The sequence below is a fragment of the Geotrypetes seraphini genome, chromosome 8, assembly GCF_902459505.1.
Source record: "Geotrypetes seraphini chromosome 8, aGeoSer1.1, whole genome shotgun sequence".
Classification (NCBI taxonomy): domain Eukaryota; kingdom Metazoa; phylum Chordata; class Amphibia; order Gymnophiona; family Dermophiidae; genus Geotrypetes; species Geotrypetes seraphini.
The window spans coordinates 123,350,297-123,368,393 of record NC_047091.1 but is presented as its reverse complement, the minus strand read 5'-3'; the positions used below and the strand labels follow the sequence as shown (position 1 = coordinate 123,368,393).

The 18,097-nt window shown below is 44.9% G+C and overlaps 1 non-coding gene across 1 annotated transcript; it reads right to left on the bottom strand.

Moving 5' to 3' along the window:
• Positions 1–17,741: 17,741 nt before the first annotated feature.
• Positions 17,742–17,848, bottom strand: LOC117366265. Its single transcript, XR_004540538.1, has one exon. It is a non-coding gene; the product is annotated as a U6 spliceosomal RNA (small nuclear RNA).
• Between the last annotated feature and the right edge of the window lie 249 nt (positions 17,849–18,097).

Below are 18,097 nucleotides of genomic sequence, written 5' to 3'. Positions count from 1 at the left end.
GCAAACCCCACAACACTATCCACAATTGTTCTAAATGAGTAGAAGAGCCCATGGTCCACCCCATCCCACCCCTGAGAATGAATAAAATGCCTAAGTTGTGCATAGGCTAGAAAGTCCCCCTTTGGACAGATCACAACTAGTTTGAAAAGCTTCAAAAGACACCAGGATCCCCTTATGCAGAACATCCCAAAAAGTAAGTAGACCTGAGCCCTCCCAACGCAAAAAGACACCACTCTCTCTACCTGCAGGAAACTGGTTCATCACGCAGCGCCCCCAAAATAGAGGGTACTATACCCGCACCCTATCTCCGCCGTGTCTCGCACCACAAGCGCAAGAGATGTGTAAGAAAAGGATTACCCTGACCCCCGAGCACCTCTCGTTCGGGAGAGAGGTCCAAAATCAGAACTTCAGGATATGAGGGCCCGCAAAATGTTCCATACCTACCACAGTCTTCGCCGCAGCTATATCCCAATCTAAGATAAATCATAACTGCGCAGCCTGAAAATACCAAAACAAATTAAGGAGAGCTCACCCCCCACAGGATCTGGAGGACCACAAGCCCTGTCTAGAAAGTCGAGGACATTTCCCCTTCCAAATAAACTGAAAAAATAAACCATGCAGTTGTTTCAAAACAGAGGAGAGGACCGGAATTGGCAAAATTTGGAATAAAAACAATAAACGGGGTAAAACATTCATTTTGATGACAGCTATTCTGCCCCACCAGGACAACCACAACCCATGCCACCTTTGAAGATCCCCCCCGAATTCGCTGTACAATATGAGCATAGTTTATAGCATATAACTGTGTAAGAGCACTCGAAATACCGATTCCCAAATATTTAATCACTCCCAATGCCCAACTGAATGGAAACATCCCCTACAGGTAAAAGATATCCCTCTCAGTCAAAGTGACTCTCAACAGCTCAGATTTATCCATGTTGACCATAAACAGCACCATATTCAGAGAGAAGCTCAATCAAGATAGGGAGGGAAAGCTCTGGATCACGCACATACAATAATACATCATCAGCAAATAGGGCAATACGATGTTCCTGTTCACCAACCCACACCCCTCGCAGATGTAAATGCTCCCTAACACGAAAAGCCATAGGCTCCATGGAAAGAGTAAACAAGAGGGGGGATAAAGGGCAGCCCTGACGAGTACCTCTAGCAATAGGAAAAAATGGCATATATCTCCCATTAATATGAATGGTAGCCCTAGGAGCCCGATAGAATGCCTGCACCCAAGCTAGAAAGAAATCCCCCAGGCCCATCCGCTCCATCACTTGCCATAAATATTCCCAACCAACTTGATCAAAAACCTTCTCTGCATCTATGGTTAAAAAAGCAACCTTATCCTGGGCTCGCTGAGTTGCCCATAACAGATGCAATGTTCTTCTAATGTTGACACTAACCTGGCGTCACTGGATAAAACCCGACTGATCCATATGGATCAATTGGGGCAGGCGTCTCCCCAGCCTAATAGCTAGTAGTACTTTTGGCAAAATTTTAGCGTCCATGTTTAAAAGTGAAATGGGGCGATACGCCCTGCAGCTCAACGGATCCCTCCCAGGTTTAGGCAACACAGAAATGCCCGCCTCTCCCATGGATGGTGGTAAAGATAGTCCCTCCCGCATCCCATTAGCAACCCGAACCAATAAGGGAGCCAAAGCATCTCGATATTGTTTATAAAAAGAGTTAGGATACCCATCCAATCTGGGAGACTTCCCATTCTTCAGATGGGTAATAACACCCAAAACCTCTCCCAAAGTAATGGGTTCATTAAGACATTCCTTGTCAGAATCAGCCAATCGTGGAAGGGGCATATTATTCAAATAGGTGGATATCGACTCGGAATCCACCCCTTCTACCTTCTCATATAGCTTGGTATAGTAAGACAAAAAAGCGGCTCCAATGAAACCGTCAGTAAGATGTTCAACCCCTTCTGCATCCCTTATGCGCGTAATAGTCGCCCTAGCCTGCCGTACTTTTATAAACCGAGCCAACCGCGACCCAGCCTTATTATTATACTCATATATAGTCTGACACAATCTCAATCTGGAAAAATCAATTTCCTCCATTTGTAGAACAGAAAGTTCTGCACGCACCTTCACCAATTGTTCATACACTATGGGATCCTGGTATCTCTGATGGGAGTGCCCCAAACTAATTAGACGCTCTCGAAGAGCCAAGGAGCGCAGTTCTCTCATTCTCTTAAGACGAGCCCTCAACTTAATAAATACACCTCGAATTACTACTTTTAGAACATCCCACAGAATAGAATCACTAACCAAACCAGTATCATTAAACTGAAGGTATTGGACAATAGCATCTTCCACTTCCTGCAGTACCTGAGTGTGTTTTAGTAGAGATTCGTTGAGTCTCCAAAAATTGTGCTGAACTTCCACTTCCCAGTATCCCACACAGGTAACCCAGATAGGGGCATGATCTGATACTGTATGGGGCTAATTTCTGTCTGCCTCATGTCTCCCCACTGATTTTGATGAGTCCAAAGTCCATCAATCCGAGTATAAGATCGGTGAGCATGAGAATAATGGGTATAAGATTGTTGAGAGGGGTGCAGCAGGTGCCAGCAATCAACCAATCCCAGGGAGGCCATCAAAGCAAGAAAGGCCCTACGAGAGGCTCTAGAAGGCGCCCGAGAGCCCCCCCGGGAATGATCCAAAATGCGCTAGGGAGACAGAATTCCTGGAGGCTATACAGGATTGTTTCATGGAGCAGCTTGTTAGAGAACCAACAAGAGGAAATGCCACTCTGGATCTAATCTTAAATGGGTTAAGGGGACCTGCAAAGGAAGTAGAGGTAGTGGGACCGTTGGGAAACAGCGATCATAACATGATCAAGTTCAAGGTTGAGGTAGGAATACCGAAAGGAAAGAGAACCATAGCGACAACTTTTAACTTCAGGAAAGGAAACTACGAAGCAATGAGGGAAATGGTAAGGAAGAAATTTAGGAACACTTCCAAAAAATGGCAAACGGTAGAACATGCCTGGTCTTTTCTCAAGAACACGGTGAGCGAGGCGCAAAATCTGTATATCCCCAGATTCAGAAAGGGGTGCAAAAAGAGTCAAACAAAAGACCCGGAGTGGATAACTAAAATAGTGAAGGAAGCAATAGGCAATAAGAAAAATTCATTCAGGAAATGGAAAAAGGACAAAACTGAGGGGAACTGGAAAGAGCATAGGAAGTATCAAAAAGAATGTCACCAAGTGGTTCGAAAAGCCAAAAGAGAGTATGAAAAGAGACTAGTCAAGGAAGCACGAAATTTCAGACCGTTCTTTAGATATGTTAAAGGGAAGCAACTGGCTAGGGAGGAGGTGGGACCGCTAGACGATGGAGACAGGAAGGGAGTGGTGAAGGAGGAGAAAGAAGTGGCAGAAAGACTTAACATGTTCTTTTCGTCTGTATTCACAAACGAAGACACATCCAACATACCGGAACCTGAGCAATTCTTCAATGGAAATCAAGCAGAAAAATTAACATCCATGGAAGTGAGCCTTGAAGATGTATGCAGGCAGATAGAAAAACTAAAAACTGACAAATCCCCGAGTCCGGACGGAATCCATCCAAGGGTTCTGAACGAATTAAAGGAGGAGATAGCAGAACTACTGCAGCAAATTTGCAATCTATCCCCGAAAACAGGCATGGTCCCGGAGGACTGGAAGATAGCCAACGTTACGCCCATCTTTAAAAAGGGATCAAGAGGTGACCCGGGAAACTACAGACCGGTGAGTCTGACCTCGGTTCCAGGGAAAATGGCGGAAGCACTGATAAAAGAAAACTTCGATGAACATTTTGAAAGAAACAAACTTCTGATAACCAGCCAACATGGTTTCTGCAAGAGGAGATCGTGCCTAACAAACTTATTGCTATTCTTCTAAGGAATTAACAAACGGATGGACAAAGGAGACCCCATAGACATAGATTTCCAAAAAGCCTTTGACAAGGTGCCCCATGAACGCCTACTCTGGAAACTGAAGAACCATGGGGTGGAAGGAGAGCTATAGATGGATCAGAAACTGGTTGGCGGGTAGGAAACAGAGGGTAGGAGTGAAAGGCCACTACTTGGACTGGAGGAGGGTCACGAGTGGGGTCCCGCAGGGCTCGGTGCTCGGGCCGCTGCTATTTAATATATTCATAAATGATCTAGAAACAGGGACGAAGTGCGAAATAATAAAATTTGCAGATGACACTAAACTATTTAGTGGAGCTCGGACTAAAGAGGACTGCGAAGAATTGCAAAGGGACTTGAACAAACTAGGGGAATGGGCGACGAGATGGCAGATGAAGTTCAACGTAAAGTAGTACATGTGGGAAACAGAAACCTGAGGTACAACTATACGATGGGAGGGATATTATTAAATGAGAGTACCCAAGAAAGGGACTTGGGGGTAATGGTGGACATGACAATGAAGCCGACGGCACAGTGCGCAGCGGCCGCTAAGAAGGCAAACAGAATGCTAGGCATAATCAAGAAGGGTATTACAACCAGAATGAAAGAAGTTATCCTGTCATTGTATCGGGTGATGGTGCATCCGCATCTGGAGTACTGCATCCAATATTGGTCGCCGTACCTTAAGAAGGACATGGCGTTACTCGAGAGGGTTCAGAGGAGAGTGACAAGTCTGATAAAGGGGATGGAAAACCTTTCATACACTGAGAGATTGGAGAAACTGGGCCTCTTTTCCCTGGAGAAGAGGAGACTTAGAGGGGATATGATAGAGACTTACAAGATCATGAAGGGCATAGAGAGAGTAGAGAGGGACAGATTCTTCAAACTTTCGAATAATTAAAGAACAAGAGGGCATTCAGAAAAGTTGAAAGGGGACAGATTCAAAACGAATGCTAGGAAGTTCTTCTTTACCAACGTGTGGTAGACACCTGGAATGTGCTTCCAGAGAGCATAATAGGGCAGAGTACAGTACTGGGGTTCAAGAAAGGATTGGACAATTTCCTGCTGGAATAGAGAATAGAGGGGTATAGATAGAGGATTACTGCACAGGTCCTGGACCTGTAGGGCCGCCGCGTGAGCGGACTGCTGGGCACGATGAACCTCAGGTCTGACCCAGCAGAGGCATTGCTTATGTTCTTATGTCCCCCCAAGTAGACAAAACTCACCAAGTCAAGAACAAGAGAATTGTAAAATCCAGCCTGACCTTCGGTAGGGCCATATCCTATTTAATAAAACTCCTACTTGCGTGTTCCCTGTTCCATGTTCTGTAGGTCCGTGGCCGCAGGAGTGCGCATGTGCGAGTCTCCAGCCCCTACCTACACACGCAGGACTGGCCGCCAGCGCTGGACTTCCTGCTCTCCACAGGATTAGTAAGTCAGTTCTCCCGACGTCTTGCCGCCTCCCCCCTTCCCGCGGTCCTGACTCCAAACCTGCTGACTGCAGCAGCCTGCAGCACTCTGCTCATTCTGCTTCGGGGCCTTCTACTGCCCTGATTTACTCTGGCACGTTCCTGATGACATCATCAGAGACGCGGTAGAGCAAATCAGGGCAATAGAAGGCCCTGAACAGCGTGTGTACAGTGCTGCAGACGCTGCTGGAGTCGGCAGGTTTGTTGGGACCGTGGAAAGGGAAGGGGGGGTGGCGGCAACGGACTAAAGAAGCTGGCTAGACCGCGAGAAGGGAAAGGGGGGTAGGGGAAATGCTAATGCTGCACAGGGAAGTGGTGTGGGGGGAGGTAAATGGAGGGGGAGGGAATGCTGCTGTGGCTGCTGCACAGGGAATTGGAGGGGAGAGAAATGCTGCTGCATAGGAGGCAGGGAGAGAGACAGACAGATAGATAGAAAGAAAGACAGACAGCGGGAGGAAGGGAGAGAGAAAAGAAGAAAGACACAGGGGCAGGGAGAGACAGACAGACAAAGGGGGCCAGGGAGAGAGACAGACAGAAAGAAAGAAAGACAGCGGAAGGGAGAGAGAGACAGAAATAAAGAAAGACAGACAGACATATATTCTAGCACCCGTTAATGTAACGGGTTAAAATACTAGTAAGTTAATAATAGTGAGAACTCTGCCTTCTAAGGTACCCTGAAGAGCCAAACATCTCCCTATAGAATCACGATACACCTGCTGCACCACTAATCCTAATCCTTTGCGCACCAGAATAGCCATTGATGAGTCCAAACTTGCTCAAAAGTAGGCGAGTGCAGCACTCCCACATCTCGAGGCCTCAGATGAGTCTCCTGAAGCAAACATCCCACTGTAACCTCAGCAATTCACGATATACTATACTCCGTTTACCCGGACTGTTCATCCCATTGACATTCCAGGACTCTATAGTAAAAAGTTTTCTATCCCCCCCTCAGAGCACTCCCACTCCCTCCCCCCCTGCAGGTTGCTGATCCTCCCTTGCCAAGACCAGCCAGTCAGTAGAAAGTGATATCCCAACCCCCTGCTTCCCCAAATTAACCTCAAATAACATCCCTACTCTTATCATCCAACCCCTAAATGAGAACCTCCACCACAGCCCAACTGAGAAATCAGGAGAATATCCCAAACTAGGAAAAGGGAAAGAGAAATAGGGGGAACCCCTCCCCACCCCCATCCAAACATTAATTTAACAAACCAAACCTCCAATTCCTCAACCTTGCACCCCACCCCGTCCAACCTGAGCAGAGCAAAAATCATAGACCCAGCAAACTCACAATTCTGACATATAGGGTAAAGCAGAAAATAAAAGAGTATAAAGGGCTATACCCACATCCAACTCAGCAGTACCCATGTCCATAAATGTCCAAAGAAACCCTCTAATGGGGTCCAAGAATTCCTTCAGGTAGCAGTTTTAGCAGCTTTCTTGCCCGATCTCAACACTGTAGTCCAGGTCCCATGCAGTCCAGAAGTCATTGCAGTCTCCATGATGGGTGCTGCAGCAGGAAGATTTGCACAACCCAAATTCCGTAGCGCAGCCCATACTTCCACTACAGTACTTACTCGCTTAGACTTCCCATTAACTGTCAGCCAGATTCCAAAGGGGAAAAGCCAGCGGTATTTGTAACCCCCAACACGTAATGCCTGTGTAACTTCCTTAAAGGCTTTACGTTTCTGCAGTGTGGACTAGGCTAAATCTTGATAAACCCTCACTTCCAATTCCTTCCACCAAAATTGCGGCTGACGGCGTGCCGCTTGCAAAACCTTTTCCTTCAAAGCGAAATCCCTAAAACAGGCAATAATATCCTTTGCTCCCTGTCCTCGGGATAGCCCCAAGCTACGATGAGCCCGTTGCAGCAAGATATCATCTGGCACCACCGCTCCAGCTGCGCTAAGGAGTTGCTGACAAAACTCCCACACCACCAACTTGCAGTCGCAGTACACTTCCACATTGGGTATGCCTTTAAATCTCAAGTTACAATGGCGGAACCGATTTTCAAGATCCTCCACCTGCAACTTTTGTAATTCCATAGAAATGTGGTTAGTATTGTCTTTAGTCTCCGACCCAGATGTGGATAGTGTCTCCACATGGTCTTCAGTCACGGAGACCCGGGCCCCGAGTTCCCCGACATCAGCGTGTAGCTCTGCCAGGGCTGTTTTCACATCAAGTGGGACCCCTACCATTTCCTCTTTTCAGTTCACGGAACCACATCTGCAAAGTCTTATGTGCCTCACTCCCAGGCTCTATCTGGTGTGCCGGTATGCCTTCACCCTCCGACTCAGATTGAGTCGAGGGCCCCGCAGCCATCTTGTTTTTCTCCACACTCTCACCCGGCAGGTCTGACGCCGATTTTTCCCCTCCTTTTCCAAAATATTTATATTTTTCTAGTTTTTTTCGAGTCGCCATGACTAGAGCTATGCCAAATCTCTCGAGTCGCCAAAATTACTTTGCACTGGAAGCGCTAAACTCCACTTTTCACCTCAGCCCTGTCGGAGCTCTCGGATTAGGCAGCCATACACCGGGATGACATCACTTCCTTCTAGCATAGCTGATTTTAAGAAAGGTTTGGACAAGTTCCTGCAGGAAAAGTTCATAGTCTGTTATTGAGAGAGACATAGAGGAAGCCACTGCTTGCCCTGTATCGGTAGCATGGAATATTGCTACTCTTTGGGTTTTGGCCAGGTACTAGTGACCTAGATTGGCCACCGTGAGAACGGGCTACTGGACTTGATGGACCATTGGTCTGACCCAGTAAGGCTAGTCTTATGTTCTTAATCCAGGTCACAGGTACTTGGCAGAAACCCAAATAATAGCAATAGGCCATGCTACTGATCCCTGGCCAAGCCATGGCTTCCCCCATGTCTGTCTCAATAGCAGACTATGGACTTTTCTTCCAGGAACTTGTCTAAACCTGTTAGGAATGTGGAGGGTATTGAGTAGTTGCTGCCGCTGCATGCTCACAGAGTTAGAGGGACAGGAGTCATTTGGCAGAAGGTTTTAAATGCTGGCCTGATCATAAGAGCGGAAGATTAGGTTCTTACCTCAATAATCTTCTTTCTGGTAGATATGTCTAGGCAGTGGTGTAGTAAGGGGGTTAGCGGTCTTTCCCGGGCACAATTCCCTTCTCTCCTTGCCATATATGTGTGCCCCTTGCCTTACCTCGTACCTTTTTTACTTCTCCAGCGCAAGGTTGCTTTGGCATTGGCATTGGAGCTGTCTCTGATGTCACTTCCGGGACCCACACCTAGGAAGTGAAGTCAGAGGGCAAGCTGACCCCAATGTGGGCATGCTGCTTATGCCAGATAACTTAAAAAGGTAAAGGGGGAGGGGGTGCATGCACGGCAGGGGTGGGGCGGGCAAGGGCGCCACTCACCCTTACTATGCTACAGTGTCTAGCTAATATCCCCTTCTTGAAAGTTGTATTGCAGAAGGATGAAATTTATATTCTCCAGAGACAAGCAGGGGAAATGCAGGCACACTTGCTGGTGATTGATATTGTGTATTTGGATTTTCAAAAGGCATTTGCCAAAGTACCCCATGAAAGACTTCTGAGTAAATTAGAAAGTCATGGAATAGAAGGCAATGTCCTTTTATGGATTGAAAGACAGAAAACGGAGAGTGGATTTAAATGGTCAGTATTCTCAATGGAGAAGGGTAAGTAGTGGGGTTCCCCAGGGGTCTGTGCTGGGACTGCTGCTTTTTAACATATTTATCAATGATCTAGAGATGAGAATAACTAGTGAGATAATTAAATTTGCTGATGACACAAAGTTGTTCAAATCACAAGAGGATTGTGAAAAATTACAAGAGGACCTTGAGAGACTGGAAGACTGGGTGTCAAAATGGCAAATGATATTTAATGTGAGCAAGTGCAAAGTGATGCATGTGGGAAAGAGGAACCCGAACTATAGCTATGTGATGCTGGGTTCTGTGTTAGGAGTCACTGCCCAGGAAAAGGATCTAGGTGTCATTGTTGAGGGTGCATTGAAACCCTCAGCTCAATGTGTGGTGGCTGCTAAGAAAGCAAATAGAATGTTAAGAATTATCAGGAAAGGAATTGAAAACAAAGATGAAAATATTATAATGATCTTGTATTGTTCTATGGTATGACCGCACCTTGAATACTGTGTGCAGTTCTGGTCACCATATCTCAAAAAAGATATAGCGGAATTAGAAAAGGTACAGAGAATGAAGACAAATATTATAAAAGGGATGGGATGACTTCCCTATGAGGAAAGGCTAAAGCGGCTAGGGCCCTTCAGCTTGGAGAAGAGACGGTTTGGGGTGATATGGTAGAGGTCTATAAAATAATGAGTAGAGTGGAAAGGATAGAGGTAAATTGCTTGTTCACTCTTTCCAAAAATATTAAGACTAGGGGCCGTATGAAGCTACTAAGTAGTAGATTTAAAACCAGAGAAAATATGTATTCACGCAACATGTAATTAAACTCTGGAATTCATTACCAGAGAATGTGGTGAAATCAGTTAGCTTAGCAGGGTTTAAAAAAGGTTTGAATAATTTCCTAAAAGAGAAGTCCATAGGCCATTATTGAGATGGCTTGGGGAAATTCACTGCTTATTCCTAGGATGAACAGCATAGAATCTGTTTTGCTACTTGGGATCTAGCTAGGTTCTTGGGACCTGGGTTGGCCACTGTTGGAAACAGAATACTGGGCTTAATGGACCTTTGTCTGTCCCAGTATGGCAATTCTTATGTTCTTATCTGTGGATACTGTGTGAGCCCTTTCACAGCCTGTCACTCAGAGATGTCTGCAGGGTCAGTGGCATAAGAAGATAAAAATAGCCTTACTGGATCAGATCACTGGTCCATCTAGCGCAGTAGCCCATCTTCGTATGGCCAATCCATCACAAAGTAGCTACCAACTCTTATAGCACCATTACTATCAAGCTTGCCTAATCATGGATATTTATCTTCCATGGAAACCACATTTTTTTTCTCCTAGCAAAACAAGATCATTAAATATATGTGAGACAGTATAAATCAGATTCCCTTAATTTATAATCTCTTACCCACTCCGATACATCTTCACTTCCAAAAGCATCCTCAGAACATTGTGATGGCGGAGTTTGCCTGTGGCATAATAGAAATGGAATGTTCCTGTCCTGTGACTGATCTCGGCTTCAGTGGAAGTTGGCAGTAGTGTTTAAAATTCAACACATTTTTTCCCCTTTGTTCCTTCTGAGGAGAAAGTCTCATGCCTTTAATCAGATTTTAATTACTTTTATGCTGTGGGATTTTCTTATCACAATCCATTAGATTAGAGGTTGTGAAAATACATTCATTAAATGTAATAAAGTAGAGATGCCAGTGTTTTGGGCTTGGCTTAATAGGGCCAGTTTTCATAACTTGTATATGCTAATAGTAGAAATGCTACTGCCCTCTTGAACTGCTGATTCCCAGAGCATCCCCATTTCATAACACAGAATATGATTGTAGCTCAGCACTTTTATGTTTAAATATTTTTGATTAATTTCCAAGCGAAAAACATAAACAATAGTACAAGACATTTCAATGTTTCTGTGTACATGCACTTTATCCAACTCCTCCCCATCCCCAACATCAGTATCAATTGTACAGCACACTGAATGTCAACAAATAACTATAGTTCACGTGTTCAATATACGATTTAGGGCATGAGGTGTAAGATCCATCCAGAAGACCTCTGTAGCTCAGAACTTTTAAGGTTTATCTTCCTGGCCCAGCTCGGGCCAGTACAGCCCATCTACCTCCATCACCCGCTAGTCACAATGCACAATAGAACAGCCCTGTTGTCCCACCCCTGTTACTCTCCCGCCACACTATGCAATAAACTGGTTCAGTTTTTCTACCACTCAAACCACCTAAGGAAAAGGACAGATACAATCAACAACCACCTCTATGTATGCCCTTAATGGAACACCAAGGGATCTTTGGGACACTGCAAGGCCACACCACCCTATACACACATCACTCACTCAACCACACCTTGAGAAAGAAAGACACAGAAAAAAAGTGGAGAAAAAGGCTCAGTTTAGCTTCATATGGCAAAAAACTTTTGTGTCTTGCAAGCAGACCAACTGAAACCACTTGCACATGTGTGTTAAATCAGCAATGATGGAAAAAAACAAGGCACTATAGCAGCCCCCAAAAACCACGCCAAAAATTCACAAGTTAAGCAGCCGTAATGCACTAGCCCCGCTCTTAGGTGTTCACGAATAATGATAATTGCACAAATGTGTCCAATCAGATATTGTTTATTGAAATTGACAGAAAAATCTCATATCAAAAGGTATTTGTGCAATGGAGTCATATATAGTCAGGCATGTCAAAGTACATCTTTCCTGATAAATATGAACTCAAAAACCAGTCCCACAAGGTTCACTTATATACTTTCGCAGTGACCAATATGACATCACTCCTCATCTACCAATCAGCCAACATTCCTTTTAACATAATTACTAGTTGTTCACAAAGCATTCTAAATATGTATAAACCATTAAAATATACCCCCAGTGTTCTCTAACATTCGAATCAAAACAGCTGTCTGACCAAATTGTACTCAAATGCTGTCAGTTTGGGCCTTTTCTGTGTCTGAACCCCCCTTACTAAGAATTTCCTAATATGGGCTTAAAGGAGCACTGAAATGGCAAGCAGGCCTCCTAGAATGTCGCTTCCATGGTAACAGTGTCCCTGACATTAGCTTAACCATTTCCAGATGTTGTCTCTAAATGATTTATCAAAGTTTAAAATATATAAAAATATGTTTTCAAAACCCATTCTATATTTAATATACATTCACTCTCATAATCAAACACTCTCTAACACAAAGTCTGGGATCCCATTCAGTCACTCTCAGCCACCCGTCATATTTCATTCAAATTCAATAATTATTGTTAAGGTACATATAAACTATCTATATGTGAAATCCTATATCAGGGGTGCCCAATACGTCGATTGCAATCGACCGGTAGATCGGGAAGGCAACGCAAGTTGATCACGGAGCTTCTAATCAGGTGTGGCCTTAACTATCACATATGTATCTAACTAGATTTACCCAGAATCTCATGTGTAGAACAAATCTACAACGTATTCAAATTTTTTCTTGCACACTATCCATTCCAATATAGCTTACCATAGCGCCCCCTGGCTACCAGTGCCACTACTCAAAGTCCATTGTGTGGAGAACAGTCACTAATATTGCAACATGAGCAGAAAAAGCAAAAAAAGACTTAGTTGCCAAAGAAGTCCCAGCGTTCTCCAATGTGCACAGTAATCATGCACTACTGCCTGGACTCCGAAGCCAGTCAACCCACCCAACGGGGAAATCTCCGTTTCGCTCTTGTTGCGTCAGGGGTGTAATACTTCCTGCATCATAGGCAATCAAACACGACCCTCCATACATAACTCACACATTCCACAAACAATTTGTTACTGGCACCAGGAAATGCTGCAGTTTGCAGCTCTTCTACTAATCCAGACTCCACCTCTTGAAGCCCGCAGACCAATCACTACTCAGCTCCAGCCCACCAACCAATCCTCATAACTTCAACCAAAAAATTGCACCCTCTCAATTCGGGCATTCAATCCTATTGGTTGGACCGATTGCAGCAGATATATCCAACGTTGTTCTCTCTGTTTTAACTGACGCCGCCAATCACCGCGTCTGGATGTATAGGGGAGATGCTCAATGAAAATAAAAACAAAAAACTGTGGATACAGATATTTTGGAGATAATTTATTAAACACTGACATATAAAAACATGAAAATTCAATTTAAAAAGTACAATGATAAAAAATACAGTGATAAAAATCCAACCAGACCCTACATGGTCCATGTTTCAGCGAACACGCCTTCCTCAGGGGTCCAATGGTTTGCAAACTCACTTATAAAGAATTGGACTGAAAACAGTCTATTGTCTTTAAACATGTGAGCAAAGAACACTACAGACAAGCTGAAGTAGCAAAAAAATTCTAAGGAGGTGTTCAATCACGGTGATACATACTTGTAGTTCTAGACCAGTGGTTCCCAATCCTGTCCTGGAGGACCCCCAGGCCAGTGGGGTTTTCAAGATAGCCCTAATGAATATGCATGGAGCAGATCTGCATTCCTGGCATCTCCATTTTATGCAAATCTCTGTCATGCATATTCATTAAGGTTATCTTGAAAACCCGACTGGCCTGGGGGTCCTCCAGGACAGATTTGGGAACCATTGTTCTAGACCAATGCACAAGGGACATAAGGTTGGGGGGGAACTCAATCAGTAGATAGGACAGTGAGACATTTAAGGCAAGTACAATAGGGAGGGATCCTGTCTGAGCGAAGCTTTAGAAATAAGGGTTCATACATTGAAGGCATCCTTGAATAAGAATGACTTCTACTTTGATTAAAAGTGGTCTAATAGGGGTTCTTCTCTTATATGGATTGGGATAGAATTCCACAGTTGGGGGCAGTTACTGAAAAGATAGAAGATCGGGTTGTGTTATAATTTATGTGGCATAATGAAGGAATTGCCAGTAGATGTTGAGGGTGTATAGGGAATTAGAAGTCTATTTATGAATTATGAGACATTTGTTTTTAGGGTTTTGAATGTGAGGAGTAATATTTTATATATAATTCTATGTGAAATGGGAAGCCAGTGTGCTTTGAACAGTAAAGGTGTTTGGTTTTGCCTTGCTTGTGCCCATTTAATGTTGAGGTATACCAGAGGGAGCGGATCCGTACCCCGCTGGAGATGTGGATGTCAGGTGAGATAGGTTGTTGGGTCATGTAGGCTGCTGTATCTAGTTGGTGACCTTTCTTGTGGGTGGCTTGGAGGTCTAGAATCTTGTAGGACAGAGCTTTGAGAAATGAGAGGAGATTTTCTACTTGTTTGGAGGAATGGTCTTTGTGGTGTAGGTTTAGGTCTGCTGACGATAATGAGTTTCGGAAAACAAAATCTTCAAATTCTGGTCTTGCAGCACACCATTACCCTGGTGCTATGTAGCAGAGAAGGCAGCTCAAGGAGCCTTTTAGCTTGTCAACAAATAATTGGCAGGCAAGCAGATCCATGTAGGGAGTGGAGGCTTTGTTCAGGATATTGATGTTTAAATTGTTTTTGGCTAGGATGGCCAGACCACCTCCTCATTTGTTTCTCTCGACAGACCACCTCTAGCTTGTAGCCTGGTGAACAGAATTCTGTTATACGGGGGTTGGAGTCAGAGGTTAGCCAGATTTCGGCGAGGAATAGGCATCCTAACTTCTCATTCTCTAGCCCAGGGGTCAGGAACCTATGGCTCGAAAGCCAGATGTGGCTCTTTTGATGGCTGTATCTGACTCGCTGCCAACGTGACACTCTGACTTCCAGGGGCGGCCAGCCAAGGAGAGCGGCCGCACACACTATGTGCTCCTCTGCTGCAGTAGAGAAAAATCTTCTCCAAGATGTGCACTGCAGCAGAGGACACCCGAGCAGACCTACCCAGACCATTGGGGACATTCTGCCGGTCACCCGGAAGTGGGAGCCGCCGACACAGAGCCGGATTGGATCTGAGCCAGGACAGGGACAGCGGCAGCCATCTTCCGATGCTCTGCACAGTGTGGCACCTCCCCCAGCTGCAGATTCTAGCTTGGACCGCAGCAAGCTATACCAGTGAAGGGGACAAGTTGTGAGTGTGCCTACTTCATTTGTTATTGCTCCAGAACACCCCCTCCCTAATCTCCCCAGTATCCCTCTGTGACTATATGAATGCATGGGCAAGATTCTTGGCTGGGACTTGATTGATGCATGCTGGGAAAGAAGAACACGTCTTCTTTCCGCCGAGTGCAGGCCATGCCCTTGTCTGCATCACATCCGCATCCGGCATCCTTGGAACCCACCCTACCTTGCCCCGCAGCATCCGCAGCCGAACGGGCCTGAAGCCGCATCGTCATTCACAGGCAGCCCCAAATTGAGGCCCCGGCTTCCCATCCCACCAGCTACACCCGCAATTGGCTACCCTGCCTTCATTACCTCTGCCCTGCCCCACAGACCACTACCTGGGGTGGTATCCTCCCCACCTCAGTCAGCTAGCTAATTGCAGAAACCCTTTTATTGAAGAAGATGGCTAAAAGATAAAAAGATGACAAGTATTGTAATTTTCAGCAGGAATGGACAGAGGAATTTGCCTTTGTGGAGAGAGCAGGTTTTGCAGTGTGTCTAATATGCAATGATAAAATTGCATCGATGAAACGGTCAAATATAAAGCAGCACTTCGACACACGCCATACTACATTTGCATCGAAATATCCTGCGGGGGACAGCAGGAAGAAAGCATGTCAAGAGCTACTGTGCAGAGTGCAAGCTAGTCAGCAGCAACTCCGTGTTTGGACCCTACAAGGCGACTGGAATTCGGCTAGCTTTGCTGGTGCTTTAGCAATTGTGAGAAACAGAAAGCCATTCACAGATGGGGAGTATGCCAAAACATTCATGCTTGATGTTGCCAATGAACTTTTTGATGACTTTTCGGATAAAGACAAGATAATCAAACAAATAAAAGACATGCCTCTGTCGGCAAGAACTGTTCACGATCGTACCATCATGATGGCAAATCAAATTGAGGCAACACAAGTGAAGGACATAAATGCAGCACCATTTTTTTTCTCTTGCTTTGGATGAGTCAACAGATGTAAGCCATTTATCCCAGTTCAGCGTGATTGCAAGGTATGCTGTCGGTGACACACAGTCTCTCACATCTAAAGAACATTAAGACCAACCTACGATCATGTTTAACGGATGGAAGTCTCAAGCCTGCATGAAATTTAACCACCACGTATCAACCAGACTACAAAGCCATCAGCAAAACCATGTAGCACCAGAAGTCGCATTAATGGTAAGAACTACTTTATTTATCATTGGTTAGCAACTGCATAACAACGTTATTAAAAATAATTCAGAGACTTATTGTACTTTAAAAGTGTTGGTGTTACATAAAATGCACACATTTACTTGCATTTAGTTTTTAAACATATTGTATGGCTCTCACGGAATTATATTTTAAAATATGTCATTTTTATGGCTCTCTCAGCCAAAAGTTTCCTGACCCCTGCTCTAACCAGTCGTTTATTAGGTCCACCTTTGGACCTATTGCTCTGATGTTCATGTACGCACAATTGGGATGTATTCTGTTCACTTTATGTTGGTCCTTTTTGGGTAAAGAAAGTTATTTGGCTGGATGTGGGAGTTGGAAGGTGATGTATTCATTGGAGTGAATGATGGTCTTCTCCCTCATGTTTGGGGGTTTGCTGTTGTGTATGTAGGATGATCAGTTTACTAGGTTTCTGGGCTATTGGCTATTAGTACTACTGGGATTGGGAAAATGTGCCCTCTGCCCTGCAACTTTCCAGTTTGTTAGGAGCAGGGAGAGTAGCAGGATAATGTGCATTTGTTTTGCTGTGGGAGGCTTTGAAAGAAGAGGGAGGGGTTGGCATGGGTATAGGATGCGGGTGGGAAAGGAGGATGCAATTTAGAGGGGTAGAGAGGCAGGGGATCTGGGTTATCAAGGCATGTGCTTGGAGTGGGGGGGGGGGAGAAGGGTCCTTTTGAGGGGTTAGTGGGTGAGGTCTCCATAGGAGCAAGACTGTTGGCGTCCTCTCTCCTAATGGTGCTGATTCAAGGTTGTCCGTTGGTAGAGGGGATCCTGCGTCAGCCTTTAGAAAGCAAGGCCGTTGGTTGCAGGATTAGGGTTGTCTGGGGTGTGCCTCTTTGGGAAATGTGGCTTGTGTGCTTCTTTCTGGTGCTGTGAGGAGGGATCAAGATGGGGGCCTCCTTTCTCCTCAACGATCTGGTCTGGAGTCGTCTTCTGGGGATGATGTGTTGAGACGACTGCAGAAATGTTTTTGTTTGTTGAAGACCGTGGAGGAGGGTGATGGCTCTTTTAGTGAATGTACGGAGTTATGAACCAGCCTATTGGGCTGTGCTGGTCCTGCTTGGTCTGCTCAAAGGGCCACTCAGGGAAGGCCTACCTGCAAGGCGGCCCTTTAACAGGGCTGAAAGGAAGAGACACATGGAGGGTTGGCCTGCCTGCAGCCACACAGCCAATACCAGCGAAGTGAGGGGGATGATCTGGTCTCCCTTACCCCTCATCTCACTGTGCTGGAGTCACTGGCAGATAGGCCCTTTAACAGGGCTGAAGAGATGCAGGGAGGGCAGGCCTGTATGCAACCACCCTGCTTCCAACAGCAGCCAAACCAGGTGCAAGTACCTGGCAGATACTAAAAGAGTAAAACAGATCTTATGGTACTTATGCTAGAAACAAGCAATAATTTTTCCCAAGCCCATCTTCATAATGTCCTACTGACTTGTCTTAATAGTTAAAATGTGTTCTTTGAGCAAAATATGGAACGCTTCACGAATTTGCGTGTCATCCTTGCGCAGGGGCCATGCTAATCTTCTCTGTATCGTTCCAATTTTAGTATATGTGCTGCCGAAGCGAGCACGAGTTAAAAGCATGTCCCATCAGTATTTATAACACTAGCTTAAAGCCGTCTTTAGAGTCAGAGTGAAAACTATCATACGTTAGGAAATAAATTAAAATCTTCAAATGTCTCTCTGAATTAAATAAAGATGAAGAAATTTACACGCTTTATTTTTTTCTGATGTAAAATAATTAATGTGATAATCGTTAATACACAACAGCGATTCTATTCTATTGTTAGTGTTGGCTCTTTTAAAAACAAATAAAGATA